Genomic DNA, 21,029 nt, shown 5'->3' with positions numbered 1-21,029 from the left:
TATACATATTTTATTTATTCACTTATCGGGTGATGGACATTTGTGTTGTTTCTGTGTTTTGCATGTCCAGGAATTTATCCTAAAGAAATAAGAAAAGAGATGCATAAATAGTTATAAAGACCATCATTGTGTATATATACCACAATTTGTTAATTCATCCATTCTCTGATGGATATTTGAGTTTTTCCACCTTTTAGCTTTTGCAAATAATTTTCTATGAACATATATCACATGTATTTGAGTACCAGTTTCCAATTCTTTTGGATATTGACATACTTTCTTTATCATGGATTGTGTCCAGATATTATAAGAGAAGTCTCTATCATGTTGCTCTCTGTGGGGCAGTAGTTGTGTAGCCTGTCTTTGTCAGATCTTGGAGAATGGCATGGTGAGATGTCATTGGGCTGTGAATCCAAAGGCCTTTGACTGAGTTCTAACTCTACCATTTACCAGTAATTTGACTCTAATTTTCTCATCTCTGATATTTGAGCTCGAGAATTCCTTCCAGCCCTGACATTTGATTTTACCCTGGACAAGATCCTGGCCCTCAAGAAACTTATATTTTTACTGAGGAGACAGGACATTGCTTGACAATTGATAGCCTATGTGTGAAACACCAGTAAATTAGTCTTACATGTGTTTGGAGAAAGGAGTTTTCCTTTGTTCTACCTACTTTTGTTTCCTTTGAGTGGAGTTCTACCTTCTCAGTTCAGCATGAGGAAGACTTTTTGATGATTTTCAAATTTGTTACTGCAATAGCTGCTGATGCTGCTGCCATTAATTTAGATGTCTTGGACACTGCTCCAGTGAGAGATTACCCATAGGGACCAGGGGCAGCAGTGAAAACAGAAATGTTATAAAGGTTGAAGTACTGAGCTGTCAGCGATACCCAATTCTGGCTGCACAAATCTAACCCTTTACCAGGAAATGAGGAGCAGCTGACCACAGTCCTCTCCAAACCTGGAAAATGGCTGCTTCCCTAATTTGAAGGAAGAGCAGCAAAAATTCCAACTCTTCCCCAAGCCTGTGAAGAAACGCTTCTCTATTACCTGCATCACAACTTCTCCATTCATTCTGTGAAGAAACACAGCTACAAACTGTGCCTCAGCCTCTCCATTCATTGCCATGTCCCTTCTTTGAATTCTATTTTAAATGTTACTTGACAATTGGATAAAATCACATTTCAAAGAATGCACTGGACAACATGCAGCAGGGACCCATTAAAACACTGCTTTGGTATATACAAAAATATACTCATTTTCACAGATTTAAATATTTCTCAGCTGTCTCCAAAGGACTGCATGGCAGATGGTTTCAAAGCGAGTCACATTTACAAACAGCAGACAAAAATATTATTTAGCAGATTCTCTAAGAGTTTTTCTGAGCCTTCCAGAACCAATATTTTTTCCATGGGCTCTTTTATTTATTTGTAGAGGCCAACGAAAAAGTGTCTCTACTTCCTAGCAACTTCTGTGTGTATATTTCCTGGGATTATAAAATATAAGAGCAGAAAGTAGTTTTAAAGCTATGGAGCTGGCTCTTGTGTTATTTTAGAAAATATTACCATAGCCTGAAAAATATGAATTATTAGCCTATCATAAACATGAAGCTAAAAACCAGGGTTGAGAAGAGGAAAGGGGTTATATGGAGGAAAGAGAGAAATAAGAGAACAAACTGATAGAATTGTCACAGAAGTTATGAATCATGTACACAGACATTTAATAAAGTAAATTATACGTTGCTTAATGTCATCGAAACAAGGAGCACCTCCTGGACAACTCCCTTGCTTTTCAAGTTTTAAAAAATGTCACATGTCAAGTGCATATTATGAAGAGAAAATAAAACACAGTGTGGCCTGTCCTCCAGCAGCATCTACAGTTGGCAAGGACTAAAACATTAACTCACAAGGCAGGCAATGTGTGTTTGATTCAGATAGCCAGTGATCCTCATGATTAGAGGAGGGGTGAGGCCACTGGGCCTTCTGGGGCCAGGTCCAGGCAAGGGGAGATATCTACACTAGAGAGACCTCAAGGGAATAGGAAGAGGGCAAAGGGCATGTCAGATAAATAGAAGGCCTAGAAGATAAGCATTTAGGTATGGGCAGAGGGCAGAGAGTGGGAGACATTTCAGCTTGGGGAAAGAGTGGAAACAGAGGTAGGGAAGAGCAAGTGAGCCAAAACTATGGGGTTGGCAGCATGGAGTCCTGTCTGGCTGGAAGGAAAGGATTCTTGACAATGTGTGATCTATCAGATTGTTCTCTTACTATACCTGTGAAGACTGTCTTCTTTTACTGTTATCCTTACCCTGAAAACCAACAGTATTTACACCATCTTTAACATGTATTGACAAGGAGAAGAAAACGCCTGAGCAAAACAACAATATACCTAGCTCAGTGTCTGAATAACAGCACAATTGTGGGTTGTCAGAGTGAAGCCACGCCACAAGGAGTTGGTGCATTCTCATCTCTTACAGTGAGATGTTCCTGTGTATTCCTCCCACTCATGTTCCAGAATTTTATTTATAACACTTTTTGGCCTGCTCTTTAAAGTATCTGTGTACGTGCCTCTGTGTGTGAGAGACTGACTGAGAAACTAAAGTACTCTCTTAGGTTTTGAGCTTGAAAGCAGGCCCTACATACGTTCCAAGTAGTATAATTATGATCTATTATGCATAAGGAGAAGCAATATAGACGGCACCCCTCTGTTCTGGCTGCACCACCTTGCATAGCTGCCTCCTTTGCTAATATCCATGGTCCCAGCAAAGCTGCTTGTCCCCCAGGGCCATGGGGCCATCTGGGGATCTGACTCACTGCACCAGAAGGGGCTTCAGAGAGCCACCAGGGCCAGTCCCCTGATGCCAGGCAGGTCCAGGAGCAGACTACCCAGACAGGTGGTCAAAGGTGTCAAGAGAGAGGTAGCCAGCCCAGTGCTAAATGAGCCTGACAGGCACAGAGTACTTCCCCAGATCCAACAGGAAGGAATGGGCCTCCTTGTTCTTGTTTGTGGCCCGGCGGTGGTGCTGGCGGAGGAGGTGGTGGCAGCAGGCTGCGGAGAGATGGAAGAAGAGGAGGCCTGGGCCACGTGAAAGCCTGGAGAGGGATGGAAAAGGAGAAGGCTTGGACTCCACTGAGGTCAAAGTGAGCTCAGGCATCTTCTCTGGGACATGGCTACCTTTTCAGCCCAGGCCCAAGCCTGGACAATCACTTGCCCTCGCGCTGCCGTTGCGGGCTGGAGGCTTTTTCTTTGGCCCACAGGGAAACACAGAGCAGCCTAGTACTTTGCCTGGGGCGGGATAGAGACAACTGAGGTTTGTCTTCTGTTGTCTCATGGTCTAGGTTAACACATTTGCTACTAGAAGACAATATGATGCGGAAAGAATCCTTGATTTGGAATTGGATACACTTATGTTTGAATCCTTTCTTGACTATTTTGTTCATATGTGATCTTGGGAAAGTTATTTATTCTTTCCATACTTCAGTTTCCTCATCTGGAAAATGGGAATAAAAACAGTGCCTTCCTCAAAGGGTAATGCGAAGATTAAGTTATGTTTAACATAATATACAAATAACAAATATTAGCTGCCTCCATTTTTTACCTCAAAGTACCATACTGATATAAAAAAAAATTGATTTCATATAACATGAAGAATCCATCTCAATTTCTATTGCTGTAAATATTGCTTTAAATAAATGTACTACCGCTTAGAGGTTTAGCCAGCATTTTGCTATAGGGAGATGTGGTTGTGATGGAATGTTTTAGAGTAATATATCTCATTTATATATTTGGAACATTTTATTCCTTTGGTGCTTTCTTTTTCTGTGTCTTCTTCAGATTTATTTTTCATCATCCTGCAGAAGAACTTCAGGTTGGACCCAGGCTCCTGGGTAAGTTTTCATTATTGCCAATTGCAGTGGAAGAATGCTTCTTGTTTTTGCAGATTAATGTTTCTGAACAAATAAAGGACTGATAGTACTAATTGTCTTTATTTAACTTAATAATTATCCTTTCTATTGTGGTAAATGAAATAACATAAGGTGTCTGACATAGAATAGATATTCAATAATTAGCAGCAGATGCTATTATTATTATCACTTCTATTATTATTGTCAAGCAGGAGATGATAGGAGAAGACACTCAAGAAGAGAACTTTATCATTCCTATTACTGACAGAAGTGCTGAGTTCCAACTGGATACACATTACATCAAAGGCCTATTCAGTCATCTCAGCAAGATATTGACATACCCGTTCTGAAGTCAATGAAGTCCCCATAGTTGTCAGCTTGATCCTTGTGCCTGAGACCAGAGAGAAAGAGGAGGCTGGCCAGCCTAAAGTTCTTTTTAATTGTTCCAAACAAAAGGTAATGAGAAAATGGAGAGCAACTTTCTGGGGAGGTGCGGAGACACAAAGGCAGGGCCCTCCCCTCAAGGAACTTAGAATCTCCTTTTAGCTCGCTCCTCTCCTTATTATACTCACTTGTATGTTGCTTTGTAAGTGACCTTAAGTCTTTTCACAAGGGAGTCACTTTGAGATCACTAATTAGGCCTGTAAACCCATTGGAGACAAGGGCCCCTGCCTTTTATTTCTTTTGTTTTCCTCTCCCTCTCGCAGAGACTAGAATAGTACTCAGCACATGGCGCAGCCTCCATAGAAGTTGCTGACTGTCTGACCTTGGGGACTTGGTCAACAGGCTAGTTAGAAGCCCCAGCGTAAGTTGTGTTAAGTGGCATTCACTGGTGGTAGTGCCTGTCTGGCTGACTGGCTGGTGCAGACAGAGCAAAAGGAAGCACAAAGGTCAAGTATGTCAAGGGCAGTTCAGTCAGGAAAGCCAGGCCACGAGCAGTCAGGCTGGAGGAGGTGGCCAAGCGGGGATGGCTCAGTCATCTCCTTCAGTAGATTAGATATAATTACCCCTATAGCATGTGCCCAGATTACCTTCTGTGGAATTGAGTCTGACAGCAAACTGCCTGTTAAAAGTGATAGAAACTAAAGGGAAGGAAGAGGTGCAGGGGAGGGGGCGGTTTGAAAAGCTTGACCTTTTAAGATATTTTAATCTGTAAAACATTTGATACTTTGGGTTGCTACTGTCATCACCACAGTTAAGACACTTAGCTCTATGGGGTTTTGTGTGATATTTCCTTCTGCTGGCTAAGAATTCGTTGACCATATACACCAAAGTACAACATTCTGGTTGATAATGGAAATTCAGGGCAGCTTTTTGTCTCCAGGAAGTAGAGGGGAGCATACCTGGAGTCAGGAAGGATTCCTAATGGAACCATTGAAATATTATGTGACTTAGAGACTGTCATGTCTCCTAAAATAGGTTTAATTTCCTCTTCACATAAAATCATAAGAATGGAAAGTCATTTAATCAAGTGAATACCACTACAGCCAGTGCCCAGCCAAATCTGAAAGTCTGGGAACAAAGTTCCTAAGGCCTGTTGGAAAAAGAGAGCAGATTCAATCCACGTGGTTCCTGAAAGAGGAACTAGAAACAAAGGGTAGAAGACACAAGGAGGCTGATTTCAACTCAATATAAGGGAGAACTTTCTAACCCATTAGAGCCATTAAAATCTAAATGGGTTGCCTCCCAAGGTAATTAGTTCTCCAGTGGTTAAGTGTTTAAGTTTCTGATTTCATCCTCCTAACCACATATCCTGCTTCTCTGCCCAAATCTGCAAAACCAAAGCCCTAACTGCCCCTGACTTAAAGTGACTAAATAAGAGACCATGGCATCCTAACCTCTGTGGCTGTTGGGTCCAGGGCCAACCCCCAGTCTCAGCTGGTACAGTGCAGATTTCTTTCCCTGGAAATCAAAGTAGGGTCCCCCAAGACAGTCTTCTGCAGGAGGCATGGCTCCAGACCAAGCACTTCTTGAGGTGCGTTAAGATACTCCTGCTTTGACCCTCAAGGAATTGGGCACTCTGGGTATTGGGCTTTTCTTCTGTTCTTGGGGTTTCCAGGTGCCAGGGGGGCCCTTGGGGCTGGGCCAGCCAGGCCATACACAGCTGTCCATCCCACCTGTTTAGCCATTCTCCCAGGCAAGTCCTTTCTTCTTCCTCAAGGAAGAGTTGCCACCAAGCAAGCTTGGCAAGTAAATACAAGACGTTTACAAATCCCAAACCATTTTTCACTAGCTTGCTAGTCCCCTAAAGGTACTCGTAGAGTAAAAGACATGAAATTATCATTCTTGACCTTTGACTCCACACAAATCATCATTTCCTTGAAAGAGTGGCTATTTACAAAGCAGAATTCAACCATTCTGGCCTGAGAGACTCAACCTGGGATGTGCACTTTAAGAGGCAGATTTAGAGCTCTAGCCTCAGTTCCATTTAAGTTTTAAGTGCATTCAGTCCTTAAATGAATACTCATTTTAAAGAAAGCATTCAAGACTTTTGAGTGTTACTTTCAATAGTAATACTTTACGTTTTGGAGGGGTGCACACATCGATTTACAAAGCATTTTTCAGCACCAGCACTTAAAGGAGCAAAGAGCGCACCCTGGAACATATGTGCTCAATGAATGTTAAAATCACAACTGAAAACTCAGATACCCCTGTCCTATTGAGGTGCAGGCAGATAGGGTATTGCCACCCACTCTCAGTTTACTGATGAGGAAACTGAGGCCTACAGATGTTCAGTGACTTGTCCTTTCACCTCATCTGCCAATCTTGTACTAAACAGAGAAAGCAGAAGCCATGAAATTGAACTGGCTTCCCTTGCTGTTCTGTGTAAGGCAAGTAAGGCTTCACCGTAATCTCTTCATATGGCTTTGCACTCTGCCTTAATCTGAGCTGCAGAGTTTTGGTTGTCTAGGAGGTTTGGGGTCTGAGATGAGTTACACCACCTTCAAATATTACCATAGAGGTAAAAGAAACACTTTTGTAAAAAATTATTTTAGTAACTCAACAACCCGTATATTTTCCTGAGTTTCTTGGCTTTTTTTTTTTTTTTTTTTTTTAGATTTGAGAAAGACTTTATTATTGTCATGTTCTTTTTGGTTTTTTAAAGATTTAAGTGTTATTTTTTAAAAGTTTTTTTTTCTTTTTCTTTTTATCCTTCTCCTCTTCTTCTTTTTTTTTTTTTTTTTTAAGAGGGAAGACTCTAAAGTTGGTGCCCAACTTCTCTCGCTGTCTTTTAAATAAACCTGTCACCTGCACTCCTGATTCTTTATTTCTTCTCTGGCTGGCTCAGGGCCCATTTCAATGCACTTCCAGGAGTAGGTACAAAGACCTTGTGGGTCCCCTCCCAGCCACCACCACCTGCCCTATGGCCCTTGAGGACATCAAGAGCTTCCTTTCCAGGAGTTCCTGTGAGAATAGCAGAGCTAATCCCCAACTTGGGGCAACTATGTTCCAGGGCTGAGCCTTTCGAAGGAAAGCTGTGAGAGTGGCCCCTATATATTAATGGACAAGAAGAGGTGACATTAATGGGACAGCTTTCTTGGGGCATAGCTTGAAACAGTCAAAGACAAGAATCAGTGGAGAATCTACTGAGGAAATTCTTCCAATGTGGGTGGCAGAGAGGATGTTTGAAAGTGAGACATTACCATTTGTTGAGGGCCAGTTAAGTATTACTTATTTGTTTCTAGATTCTTTCTTATGTTATCTCCTTTAATCCTCTTAAAAACTTCGTGAGATAGATGTTACTATCCTCTATTGCACGAATGAAGAAACAGAGGCCCTGAGAGGAGCAGGCACCTGCCCAAGGTCACACACCTGGTTCTCTGGGTATTCCTGTGTGTCTAACTTCAGTGCTCATGTTCTCAGGCTTTGTTGCAGCGTGCCAGCTGCCCCAACACTACCTGACAGGGAAGAAGGAGAGAGGAGATATCAGAAGCTGTTTTTCCTTCCTGGGTTTCTGCAATTTCTATGTGTAATACTGAGCCAGGGAAGGTCTGGAGCTGCTCTGCTCCTCTGATTGGTGCTTATCGACCTCTTCCCTTGTTGATCCCCACCCCAGGAACACACAGTCTTTAGTGCGGATGTCTCCCCAATTCCCTTCCCCCTCTCCTACAAGCTAGAGCTCTTATCCTAGAATTCAACCCTCCCCGGAAACAGGAATCTATGAGCTAATGTGTTAATCCTCCTATTCAAAAGGTTGCTACCTCCCTACTGTGAGGACCAGCGGCAGTCTATAACCTGCTGCATACAGTATTTCTGTCCTGGGGTAAGCCTTGTTCCAGCTTAATTATAGCACAAAGGGGAGTTTAGACCCACTCATGCACTTGTTTAAATTTACTGGGAGCAAATGGGGCTAGGAGATTTGGAAGGTAACAACAGGGTCTCGACTTCCAAGTTACTGGAGACCACTTGATGGCCAGGGCTCTTAGAGAAACTAAGAGGGCATAGACAGGAGGGTCATGGATGTGAGATCTAGACAGAGGGATCCCTGTAATGAGCAGGAGAGTGTGGACAAGTTACCCTACCCAGGGCCAGGACTGGTCTAGAAGAATGTGGCCCTCCCTATGGCGTGCCATGGGAGCCTTTACAAATATCGCCTTTATTGTGGTAACCTTTCTTGTGTGGTAAAGAACAGAGCTCCTGCTTCAACCAAGCAATCCTGATTAGGCCAAGAAAGAAGGGAATTGTGGGAATAGGCAGCAAGGGCCTTTCATAATGGTGGCAGACACTAAGAAGGGGCAGTGATGGCCTCTGTATCTGGCAGGGGCTTCCTGAAGGATATATGCCAGGTATAGTTATGGGTACTTGCTCCTACTTTGCTGAGCAAATGACACAGAGGAGAAGATCTGGCAGAGGATTAGTGCATCACATTCTGCTCCTTTCCTGCCTTTCCTCAATAACTGTGGCACAGTAGTACCAGGAGAAGGAGAAGAAGTGGGCCCTGGTCACTAGACCTTGGAGGCTGCAGAAAGGATCAGTGATTGAAGAAATAAGCACTGGACTTGGAGTCAGGAAACCAATCTCTTTCAAGCTCTCTGGCCCAAGGTTTTTCTTCATCTATACTCTAAGTGGGTTGGACAAGCTCATTCCTCGGGACCCTTCCAGCTCCAGTATTCCAAAATTTACCTCCTGAGGAAAGTTTCTAAAAGTTAAAGATAGTACAGGACATGAGATTGGAACACACAGAGGATGTTTCCCCTGGTGAGTCAAAACTGGTATACCATGGTGGTTGCCGTTGCCATGGTAAGCAGCCTTACCCCCACTGTTCACCCCTCCTGAAGCACTCATGTGAGGCCATGGCTGCCCCTGAGGGTCCCTGGGGCCCACTGAAGAGCACAAATCTATTGTTGCCCTCTAAAGACCATCTGACTGACAAAAGGCCCAGGATCCTAATGAGCAAGCTGGGCAGAGTGGGAAAAAAGTGCACCAAAATACACAGTAGTTATAATAATCCTGAGATTAGAGATAATGAATTTTTTCTCTTTTCTTTATCTTCCAACTTTCCAGGAAGGTGGTTATATCAATTTTTCTAAAAATTGCTTTGCTAAAAGAATATTTGCTAGGGGCCATGAACTATAGATAGCAAGGTGATTGCGACCTCAACTAGGCTGAAGTTCACTTTGAAATTGTACTGTCCAATATGCTAATATTAGCCACTTATAGCTATTTAAATATAAATTGAAATTAAGAAAACTTAAAAATTCACTTCGTCAATTGCAGTAACCACATTCCAAGTGGTTAGTAGTCACACGTGCTAGTAGCTACTATATTGAACAGCACAAATATAGAATATTTCCGTTATCTCAGAAAGTTCTATTGGATAGTGCTACTTTGGAACATTTACGAAGATAGATTTGAAAGTCAAAGTTATATCAAATGTGTGCTAACAGTACAATGGCCCTATAAAAAATACCAAATGTCTTCAAAGCACCTATTTGGAAACCTTTGCTTATAGTAACATGATTGGTCCACTTTATTTTCTTATAGTAATTCAAAGAGGTGAACCCAACTTCTCTGGGCAACACTTGTTAGATGTGACTGTTACTGCCTGACTGAAAGTAATAAAACCATATTTCCTGAAAGCTTGATCTTACTGCTTTTAAGGTAGTAACTGACCTTGACTCATTTTTCTGGATCCCAGTTATACCATCATTCTATAAGACAACCAGTTCATTTGAGAGGTGGCTGTTTTGCAAGATGAGTGAGATCTCCTGTCGATCTTGAAATGCCTGATAGGATTCCAAGACTAGTTGTTGCCTCCACACCATACTGACAGAAATCTAGGCCTTATAGCAGGGAGTAGGCATATGGGGTATAGTGGAGGTGGAGTGGGAATGGGGTAATAGCCCAGACAACAATGGCATTTGACTATTTCTTAATGCTTTTAGGAAATAAAAAAGTCTTCTTTATCAGGAGATTGGGAGCCCCTAGATATCCTGGTCTTTCCCTCTGATCCCTCCCCCAGCTAAGAGAACTGGACTCTTGCTGCGTTCTCACCCATTTAAATGCCTCAGTCCTTTTAAACATCATTAAGTGGGCTAGGCCACTGAGGCCAGGCCCTGTGTTAGGAACCATGGGCTCAGAAGTGAGCAAGATCCAGCCCCTGCCCTCAATCAAGTATATCATACTTTAGCAGGAGACGCAGACATCTAAGTAATGTATTTCAACCCAGTGTGTTAGGTATTATGTACAGACATGTACAGGGTGCTGTGGGAGCACAGAACAGAGAATGATGTATCCTGAATGCAGGAATAAGGAGCATGCCTGGAGGAGGTGACATGAGTACTGAATAAAAGATGAGTAGAAGTTCAATAGCCATGAATGAGTAAGAGTTGGGTGTTCAAAGGAGCAGCATGGAGGTATCTAACAGTCTGGACTTTGGGTGCCTGAGCAAAAACTGAAAATGGTTTAATGTGACTCCAGCACAGTGTAGAGGTGGGTGGGAATAGGGGACACCTGGGTGATTGGGTTGGCGCGGCAGGTCACAGAAAAGCCTATAAGGAGTTTAGACTTGATCTAGAAAATAATGGAAACACACTGGAAGGCATATTGGCAAAGATGGACTAGAGGGAAATAAGTCTGTATGGAAAAAGTCAGTGGATTGTCAGAGGCCCTGCTTCTACTCCTAAGACACTTACTGGATTCACTCACTCAAGGTCACTCAGCTTCTAACCCAGTTTTATCTGTCTCTACAGTATATTCCATTGTTTCTGAAAGTGCACTTCAGGTAATAGCCTGGAATCAGCCAATAGGCTAATTTCCATTTATTTAACTGGTTTATTTGAATGACAAGGTGCAAGGCACAGTGCTAAACTCTCTGGGAACTATAAAGAAGGATAAGGCATAGCTACTGCCCTCAACTCTCCTGCTTTTTGAATAATCCAGATATATATCATTGGGTTTGACTGTAATTTAAACCAGCAGTCCCCAACCTTTTGGGCACGTGTTCTTATGATAATCTAACTAACGCCTGATGATCTGAGGTGGAACTGAGGCAGTGATGCTAGCTCTGGGGAGGGGCTGCAAATACAGATGAAGCTTTGCTTGCCAGCCTGCCACTCACCTCCTGCTGTGCGGCCTGGTTCCTAACAGGCTACTATAGTATTGGTCTGCGGATCCCTGATTTAAACAGTAGCGAATGCACCACATCTTCAGGATTATAATGCTTTTTAATAATAACTTAAGTAATACAAATGCTTTTACCAAGAAACGATGTGAGTTTTAGGTAGAAATTTGTTCTACCAAGACTAAAATGTGGTATTTAGATCTTCTGATTGACCCAGAGAAGTGAGACCATGACTAGAAGTCCAAGTGAGCCAGTTTCTTCTGTGGCCTGGGACATATCTCTTCTCTGTACACCAGTTTATTCTTCTAAAAATAAGCAGGTCTAACAGTGCTTCTATATCTGATAAGGCTATGGCTAGAAAATTTACTATCAAGTCTCATTAACTACTTCAATATGCATTTACATATGCAAGACATTTCCTTTTATGTTCTTTCTTCTTTCTTTTTAAACATTTTCTCCTTACTCTATTTCTCAGGAGGATTCAGTTCTCTTTCCCTATATGATTTCCAGAACATTTCAAAACTCTTCAAATGAAAATATGTGAGTCACGACTTGTGGGTAGCAAGTTAGGACTTGTGGGGACAGTGAGAAGGAAGGCAAACTCTGAGATCTGCCAGCAATTGTTTTCCCCCTTGATTCGAATGAAGGAAAAGATCATGTTATTTATACAGCATAAGGTTCCAGATTTTCAGGAATGAAATCTGAGCCCAGCATGTCAACATATTGGTCTGGTCTGTCTTGGAATCTACAGTAGATGGATTTCTTTGTGCTGGGAAACATTAGGAAGGTCAATATTCTTTTCTGATTTTTTTTTCTTTTAAGGAAAGGTTTCATTCTCACACTCTAAAGTGGTAGTATTAGATATCACCCAGATAATACATTCAATGGTCATGCGACTTCAGTTTCAAACATAAAGCCCCAGGGCAAAGAGCTTTTATGTATTCAGTTACATGTTCTTTACTTCACAGATAGTGTTTTTCCACAAATACTCCCAGCCTGGGAGGAAATACAGAAGTGAACAATCAAATGAAATAAAAATAATAGTGATGTTAATAACAAGGAATTTCAAATTGCAAAGAACCTAGAAAGACATAACCTGGGCTTTCCCTATCGCCTACAAGTTGCCCCAGAAAGGGGAACTTCATAGAAGGATCACCTCCTGGCAAAGGTGAGCTCTGAAGTAGGACAGCTGGAAGTCTGCCTCCTGGTCCTGCTATTGGCTAATGTGTAAACCTTGTAGTTATTCTCTGAGCCTCAGTTTCCTCCCCTGTAAAATCAAGGACAATAATACTTTCCTGCTTGAGCTATCTTGAGCACTAAAGGGATAATGTTTTCAAAGTGTCTAGTGCACAGTAGGCAACATTCAGGAAACTTGAATTTCTTTCCAGCTTCTTTAAGTCTTTTCCAGCCCTAAAACACTCTGGCCCAAATCCAGTTCCTTTGTCTTAAGAATCCAGTCCATGACTTAGAAAAATCCCTAATTACCAATCACTGCAGGAGTACACACACCTGAATTGCTTCTTTCAGTTTTCCAAAATGCCACTAAAACTTTCTTCCTGAGAAATATTTGCCCAATTCACCGTCTCTTAAAGTGTGTAGCCACAGCTTTTCTCCTCTGATTTTATTTAACTTCCTTTCCACCCGGCTGTGGCAGAGCGAAGTTTAGGGAGAAAGGGTTTGCCCCTGGAGAGAGCTCCAGTCAGCCTCAGATTCTGCTCCTCCAGGTGTTTCGTTGCAAGCTAAAAATTTAGCAAGTGTTTCCCACGTAGGAAGGGCACATGCATGGCCCATTTTCCAAGCTCTGGCTTTGGGATTAGTATATCCAGAAATAGGGTCCCTTGGGGGGTTGGTTTCTTGGTGGTTTGATTACCGTGGCATGGGTATAGAGGGCTGCTGCATGGTGGTCCTTCTCTGGGAGGGGAACTCCTTGTTCTGAACTCCTTAATTCCAGGAAGCCATCAAATATATATTTATAAAAGTAACATATATAATTTATATATATTTATAACAGTAATATAACCACATTACAGAACCTTTGAAAAGTGAAGAAAAGACAAAACCCCTTCATATTCATAATTAGAACTCCTAAAGTCAGACACCAGTAGTATTTTGCTGGGGTTTTTTTTTTTTTTTTTATCCCTTAGTCCTCTCCCAGTGCTGGCTTGCTTGCTTTATTTGTTTGTTTGTTTGTTTGTTTAGTATGTACGCTTTTTGGTGCCTTACTTTTCATGCTATAAACTTTTCTAAGTGGGTACTTCATATTTATTATTTTGTAATTGCAGCCTACACACACCTAGGGGATTCACTATCACTTATTTTACAATTTTCTGTTTAGCACTCTAGGTTGTTTCCAATGTTTCTATTGTAATTAACTCTACAATGAATAGATATTAGTGAATTAATGCCTTTTCACCCAAATTTATTACTATCTCCTTAAAGTCATCTCCTAGGAATGGAAATATGAAGTTAATGAGTATGACCATGTTTATGGTTCCATGAATTTTTCCCAAATGCTTCCCAAAGTGTTGAACCAACTTACACTCTTACCTGCAGCAGGTGAGAGTGTCCTTTTATCACACCCTTTCCAGCACAGGCTACTATCTTGTAAAAAAAAGTTATTTTTTTTTTCAGAGTATCTATGTTTTGATTTATAGTGAGAGGAATGCTTCCCCTCTCCCTTGAATTTGATTACTAGTTTTTTTTTCTGTTTTTGTTTTTTAAGCAAGCCTTTTAAAGTGAGTGGAATGTGAATGAAGAAAGATGGCCTAGTAAATAAAAACTGGGAGGTTGTCCCAGTAATGAAGGTGAAGGAGAAATGATGAAGTGGAAGAAGTGAATGAAAGTTCTCCATGGAAAGGAAAGGAAAGGGAGAGCTGGGGATGAGTTTGGGAGGAGCTAAATTGTGAAGCCAAGTCCATTGATGTGGTCCAAGCTGCAGGTGTGAGAAAGATGAATTTAGAAGCAATGGTTTGGACCAGTTGAAAGCAAAAAAGGCTGGACTCCAGACCTGAAATCAGCATCAAGGATTTGGCAAAGAGATGAAAGAGAAGTGAATTTTGAATTAAATAAATGACAGAGTCTATCAGGTACAGGAGGGAGGGAATTCTCCACTCTGGCTCCTATTTATTGAACACTTTCCCTGTGCCCAGATACTTTTTGGAGGCTATCTCAATGAATCGTCACAATAACTGAAGGAGAGACGTAACATCATTATCCTCATTTTACAGATATGGAAACTGAGAATATGAGGGGTTCAGTGTTCCAGCCAGGCCTCATATTTATTACAAGTGGCAGAAAGGATGATTGGAAACCATGCCTTCCTACTTCAAATTTAGCACCTTCAGGATCAAGAACAAGATTTGGACAACGCAGGAAGAGAAACAGCATTTATCTAGATCATGGAAGCATGGAGGTCAGGCCTGGGCAGAGAAAGACTAGAGAGACTAATGGCCTACATACCCAAATTATTTTTGGAGAGGTGGCTAAGGGACCCCAGAATCCCACTTTGAATCTGAATAGGTTATTCCTGAAGGCCTGCCCCACAAGTGAGGCCTAACAAGCATTCTAATTTCTAAATCCTCTGCTATTTGAAATCCTAGTGTCTTAGAGCTTTACCCATCCCCTCCTTCAGGATACCAACACCTCTTAAGACCAGCATAGTGAGTGCAAGCACAAAGATTTCTGTCTGCCTAAACATGCTTTACTCTCCCTTAGATCAATGAAAGAATGTTTCTCCTGCTCAACTTCAAGTACATCGTACTCTACCAATTAAAGTGGAAACTCTGCCAGGGTTAGTAGGTTTGTGGTAGACAATGCCAGAGTTAAATTTTCAAAGGCATTTCTCTCCTAGACCCTTATTTCAACTCCTCGTTATTTAACTAAGAAAGTTGGATTTGAAATGTAGATTATGTTTTACTGGTCACCAATACAAATGCATTCATATTTCACCCCTTTCCATTCTGCACAGAATCTTCCAAAGTATGATTGTGTAGTACATGTCCTTTAGAGATATGAGTAACAGAGGTGAGTCATGGAACCAGGAAAATATCTTAGTGTGGCTGGTTTCCAGGCCTGGGTTTCCAGAAGCCCCACACTCAGCACTCAGCAATGAAGAAAACCCAGTTGATCTATTGTTTTACAGTATTACAGTATTACAGTTTTACAGTATTACAGTATTACAGTTTTACAGTATTACAGTATTACAGTTTTACAGTATTACAGTATTAACAGTAATAACTATTATGGTCTTCATATTCATATTGTCATATATATACATGTATACATACCTTATACATATATATACATATATATTTATATGTGTATATATATTATATATATATATATGTGTGTGTGTGTGTGTGTGTGTGTGTGTGTGTGTGTATAAAATCTGTAAGTAAATACTCCAAAATGTTAGTATCACCATGGTATGTTACTGGGTGATTGTATTATAGCATATTTTTTAGACATTTTTTGAGGAACAAGAGCCAGGGTTTTTATTTGTTCACTTTTTGCATTTGAAATACTCCTCGATGACATCCTTAGCCTGAGAGCATTTGCCATAGTCCACACAACTGCAACCAACCACTTTACTGGGTTTTCCCTCTCTGTTGATTTTACAGAGGCCTACCCAGTCCCCCAGTTTCTTGTTGTCATTAACCTGATTTAGGCTGATTTGGTGTTCAGCACGAAGGGCCTCCACAAACTTGACATACAAAGGATCATCACAGTTAGATGCAAGCACACACAGATGGGGATGGTCTGAGACTTTGGCAGCTTCTCAAATTCCCCATTCTAGGCCCTCGTGGATAAGGGCCGTCTTCAGCATCTCTGATAGAGCAATATTAATGTCTGTTACACCTCCAGCATCAGTGCCTTCCTTGGACATGGCAGGTTACAGGTGAATGCACCCAAGTCTTCTCCTCTGCTATACTTGGTGGTAGAAAGGGAAGTGCTAGATGTTTCCTTATATGTACTTTACTCTGTTTTCCAAAATTTTCAATAAGAAGGATGATTTGCTTTGACATTTGGAAAAACAGAAAACATTCAAAGTTGTTTTAGTCAGGACCATCAAGGTGATGCATCACCTGGCATATTTTTATTTCGCATTTAAAACAAGCTGGCCTGGAGATGGGGGCAGGATGGGGAGGGAGATTCAAAGGGAAAGGCTGTTTCATTGAGGGCCTGTTATTTACTAGGTATATTTCTGCTGTTTATTCAGTTCATCTTCCAACAATGCCGGGAGGAAGGTTTTTACTAGCACTAAGTAATACAGATGAAGAAACTGAGGCTTTGAAAGACCATGCAGCATAGCTAAGAACACACAGTAAATCGGTAGAAATTCTGGGCCCAGAAGGCAGGTCTGTCTACTTCAGAGCTTCTGCTCATTAATTATATACCATTTTCCTCCCATAATATATACACTCACATATATGAAATATGATTCCGGGCCTTTCAGATCTTACAGTCTAGTTGAGAAGATAAGATAAATACAAACAAAAACATACAAACCGGCAGTAACTGAGTTCTAAACACTCATTACAGACAGAAGTCGGGTGTATCCCAGCTTGAAAACTCCGCCTCTTGGGCGTTTGGGAATGCTAGGCTGGGCTGCTGGGCAGGAAATGGGGCTTTTATCCATAACCGGCCTTGCCTCTGAAGTCTTTAAGCTTTGACCAGGACTGGAATCTACCATTGCTGTCTCAATTCATCAAATTGCAAATCTAGGTTTCATTCCATTCTGTCTTTAACAATTAGGGCAGTGCTTCTCAAATTTAAATGCGTTTAGGAATCACCTGGGGATCTTATTAAAATGCAGATTCTGAAGGAGTAGGTGTCAACGCTGAAAGTCTGCATTTCTAATTACTCTCCCAGGTGATGCTGATCGTGCTAGATTGAAGACTGGGTAGCAGGCACTAAGGAGTTAAAAGCTAACCCAGACCCAAACCTCAGTCACCTCTATCCCGCCCCAGGCAAAGTACTGGGCTGCTCTGTGTTTCCCTGTGGGCCAAAGAAAAAGCCTCCAGCCCGCAACAGCAGCGGGAGGGATTTCTATCTCTGAGCCTCACCCCAGCGAGAGGGCAAGTGATTGTCCAGGCTTGGGCCTGGGCTGAAAAGGTAGCCATGTCCCAGGGAAGATGCCTGGGCTCACTTTGGCCTCAGTGGAGTCCAAGCCTTCTCCTTTTCCATCCCTCTCCAGGCTTTCACGTGGCCCAGGCCTCCTCTTCTTCCATCTCTCCGCAGCCTGCTGCCACCACCTCCTCCGCCAGCACCACCGCCAGGCCACAAACAAGAACAAGGAGGCCCATTCCTTCCTGTTGGATCTGGGGAAGTACTCTGTGCCTGTCAGGCTCATTTAGCGCTGGGCTGGCTACCTCTCTCTTGACACCTTTGACCACCTGTCTGGGTAGTCTGCTCCTGGACCTGCCTGGCATCAGGGGACTGGCCCTGGTGGCTCTCTGAAGCCCCTTCTGGTGCAGTGAGTCAGATCCCCAGATGGCCCCATGGCCCTGGGGGACAGGCAGCTTTGCTGGGACCATGGATATTAGCAAAGGAGGCAGCTATGCAAGGTGGTGCAGCCAGAACAGAGGGGTGCCGTCTATATTGCTTCTCTTTATGCATCATAGATCATAATTATACTACTTGGAACGTATGTGGGGTCTGCTTTCTAGAAGCTCAAAGCTGAGTAAAGTATTGGGTACACTTTTTGCTAGTCTGACTACCATCCATAACTTTGTTTCTATGGGAAATGATTTCCAATTCTCAAACAGTGCCTGATTGCATGCTGAGAACTACCTGCACAGAGAGGAGGAGAAACAATGTAAGGCAGTACTGTACTCACTAAGAGTCAGAGGAACTGTTTTGAGAATGTGTGTTATAGTTCAGAGGAGGGAGGTGTTGACAGAAGGGGAGCATGAGCTGTGCCTTTCAGAAGGAATAGGATTTTGGTAGGTGGGCTAAAGAGGTATAGAACACTGAGAGAGGAATAGGGTGCTCACTATACATGCTGGGGAAAATGGAAGGCATTCTGGTTGGAATTAAGGGATTTCAAGTCAGATGGGATCGGAATTGTCTACAGATGTTTCATATGAGAGGAGAAGCAGGGGAAAGGGAGAGAGAGAGGAGAAACACAATTTATCATCACTGCTTGGATCTACCCAGGTGGTTAGTACTAGAACCAAAATTTGAATCCAGGTCTGTGTGGGTGATTCTATAACACTGTGCTTTATTACTCCTGCATATGTCCCTGACTCATATTTTGAGCTTAAAAATGCCCAGGGAAGTCCATATTTCTGAATATGTTCCAAGGGTCACCTGGCCCAGGTCCTGAAAAGTCAGAAGCCATAGTGACTCTCTTAAATTCCTAGAGCTGCCATTAAAAATGATCACAAACTAGATGGTTTAAAATGATGAAAATTTATTCTCTCACAGTTCTGGAGGGCAGGAGTCTGAAATCAAGGTGTAGGCAGGAGTCAGGCATCTCCCAGGATATTGGGAGATTGGGAGAAGGATATTGGTTCTGTTTCTCTCTCTTTCTCTCTCTCTCTGTCTCTCTGTCTCTGTCTGTCAGTCAGTCTCTCGCTCTCAACAAAGAGAGCCGGTGTTCCACTCTGCTATGGGACCAGGAAGAGCCAATATCTCAGATCAAGATGATAGGCCATCTGTTGGAAAATTCTCTCTTGCTTTGGTTGGGGGAGGATGGACTTTTTGTTCTATTCAGCCCTTCAACTGATTGGATGAAACCCACCTAAATTATGGAGGATACTCCACTTTACTCAAAGACTACTGATTTAAATGTTAATCTCAAAAAAATGTTAATCTCAAAAACCCTCACAGAAACACCCAAAGTAATGTTTCACCAAATATCTGGGCATCCTGTGTCCCAGCCAAGTTGACACATAAAATTAACCATCCCACCTTCCTTGCCTGTTCCAGCTTCTAGTGGCTTCAGGCAATCTTTGTCTTGGGGCTGCATGATTCTAATAGCTGCCTTTTTATCTTGGTTTTCTCCTCTTTGTGTTTATGTTCCAATCTCTCTTCTTTTCTCTTATAAGACCACCCATCATCAGATTTAGGGCCTGCTCTAAATCTAGGAAGATCTCATCTCAAGATCCTTAGCCTAATTATATCCGCAAAGACCATTTTTTTCCCAAATAATGTCACAATTATAGTCTCTGGACATTAGGACATGAAAATATATTTTGGAGGGGCCACCGTTCAACCCACTAAAGTGGTATCCCCCAGCCGAGGAGTTCTGCTGGAATGGCTACTTCCTAGCTTCAGGTAAAAACAAAAAAGACTCCGAACTATTAATAATAATCCCCTTGCAAAGGGCAAGCCAGACACCATGCAGGCTGATTATTGTAAGTGTGGTGTCATGCTGATGGTGGGAGGCAGAAGGAGCTCCCACCAGGAGGAGCTGCCTGGCCCATCCTTAAGTGAAATGAGAAGGGAGGAGGATGTTCAGAGAGCCTTTTAAAATTTTCCTTAAAACTTTATTTTTATGATATGTTTGTTATTTATTTTATATAAAACTTTCCCACAGTGGTCAGATATAAAAGGTTTCATTTTTGTGTCTTCACTTTTTTATTATAAAAATATTTAACATTATAAGAAATTTGAAAGTGCAAAGACAAATAATTCCTAAGCTGTCTGCTCTAATGCAACTGATTTCTTTTCTTTGTATTCCCTTTCATTATTGTCCACATATGTCTTAGCCCCTTTGTGAAGTCTTTCCTCACTTCTTCAGTAAGCTTTAATGTTCCTTCTGCCCTCCAAAAGCATTTTGTGAATTATAATACCTTTCAGTATGTTTGCATGACTTCCACTTAGACTGAACCTTCTCCTGAGCAGGGAACCATGTATTATCACCTTGGCGTTTCCTATGCATAGCACAACACCTAATACATAAGTTTCTCAAATGAATTAATTCATGTATGTGCATAGTCATAATCATGGTAAACATGTAATTGGTGATTTGCTTTTGTTACTGAGCATCAGGGTACACACATTTACGTGCCATTATTTTTCACATAATATATTTCGATAGCTTCCTAATATTCTATTCCATTAATGAACAGTCATCTTCTTAATCATTCCCTTCTTACTAGAAATGATTGTTTTTAGCTTCACACTATTCAGTTATCCTGAATTGAATACCTTCATATGTAGTGCTTCTTGGGAGATTTTCCAATGAATGAACTTACCAAGAGTGGGATGAACATTTTTTTTTTAAATTCTCGATAACATTTTGCTTCTCAAAATTAAACCAATTTGCATTAACATTGTATAAATCTAACATTCTAACCATAATTCTATCACTATTGTATTTTAAAATTATTTTGTAATTGTTTTCAAATATTATCTCATTATGATTTCTATTTCTTCCATTTGAATTCAAAGAAATTTAGTGAACACATTTAATTTGAGTCCTATATGTAATTCACACTTTAAAACCTAGGTATATCTAGAGGTTTACAGGTCTCCAGGGGTGCATATGTACCTCACATGGACAAGAATAAAAGTAAAATTTAATATTTAGTAAAAAAAAAAAAAATGGCCCTGAAA

The 21,029-nt window shown here is 41.5% G+C and overlaps 1 pseudogene; it reads right to left on the bottom strand.

Annotated features, from left to right (window-relative positions):
• Nucleotides 1-15,966: 15,966 nt before the first annotated feature.
• LOC105308099 lies at nucleotides 15,967-16,350 on the bottom strand (annotated as a pseudogene).
• Between the last annotated feature and the right edge of the window lie 4,679 nt (nucleotides 16,351-21,029).

The sequence above is a fragment of the Pteropus vampyrus genome, unplaced genomic scaffold (genome assembly GCF_000151845.1).
Source record: "Pteropus vampyrus isolate Shadow unplaced genomic scaffold, Pvam_2.0 Scaffold548, whole genome shotgun sequence".
Classification (NCBI taxonomy): Eukaryota; Metazoa; Chordata; class Mammalia; order Chiroptera; family Pteropodidae; genus Pteropus; species Pteropus vampyrus.
Note: the sequence above shows the minus strand (reverse complement) of the source record. Positions and strands in the feature narration are given on the sequence as shown.